Source organism: Canis lupus, chromosome 30, assembly GCF_048164855.1.
Source record: "Canis lupus baileyi chromosome 30, mCanLup2.hap1, whole genome shotgun sequence".
NCBI lineage: Eukaryota > Metazoa > Chordata > Mammalia > Carnivora > Canidae > Canis > Canis lupus.
This window is the reverse complement of record NC_132867.1, coordinates 21738619-21739486: the sequence shown is the minus strand read 5'-3', so window position 1 is coordinate 21739486 and position 868 is coordinate 21738619. Positions and strand designations below refer to the sequence as shown.

Sequence of the window (868 nt, the reverse complement as noted above, 5' to 3'; positions counted from 1 at the left end):
TTCACCTTCTAGAAGAACCTATAGAGATACTATGAGTAAATGTAATAAGATATCCTGTATGGGGTACTAAAACAGAAAGAATATGAGATTGAAGGTATAACATCTTAGGGGGAGTGAAACCAACTCCTGGCTTGGAGCAGCAGCCTCACCAGGGCTCGCTGGTCTCCAAGGGTTTCTCTGTCCAGTGTCTCTCCCTCCAGTCCACAGCATGGAAAATATCTACACAAACCTCTTCTTCAAGGGCCTTTTTGGCAAAAAAGAAATGCGAGTTCTTGTGGTCGGCCTGGATGCTGTGGGGAAGACCACCATCCTGTCCAAACTGAAGCTAGGTAAGACAGTGACCGCCATTCCCACTAGAGCCTTCAACATGGAAACCATGGAGTGCAAGAACATCAGCTTCACTGCGTGGGATGTGGGCAGCCAAGATAAGACCCACCCTCTGTGGCACCACTGTTTCCAGACCACACAAGGTCTCATCTTTGTGGTTGATGGCAATCACAGAGGGTTTGTGAACAGGATCCCTGAGAGCTCATGAGGATGCTGGTGAAGAATGAGCTCAAGGATGCTGTCCTGCCAGTGTTGAAGCCCAAGTAGGACCTTCCCAAGACATGAATGCCGAGTTGTTTTTTGTTTTTTTTTTAACGTGGTTTTTGTTCCCAAGGAGGCAATATCTGGTATTCCTTTGAAATATTTTATTAAAAATAAAAATATTTTTTAAGAGGTGGGAGAAAATTTTAATTCATTCACCAGATTAAATGAAAGGACAACATAATACTGTAGACACAACTTAAGACAATTTGGAATCATAAAAAAAACGTGAGGTAGACCAACTAGTGAAATTCACCAAATTTTTGTGAAGAAAACTTTA

At 42.5% G+C, this 868-nt stretch overlaps 1 pseudogene; it reads left to right on the top strand.

Annotated features, from left to right (window-relative positions):
• The first annotated feature begins 208 nt into the window (after positions 1 to 208).
• LOC140621405 (ADP-ribosylation factor 1 pseudogene) lies at positions 209 to 535 on the top strand (annotated as a pseudogene).
• Positions 536 to 868: the final 333 nt, after the last annotated feature.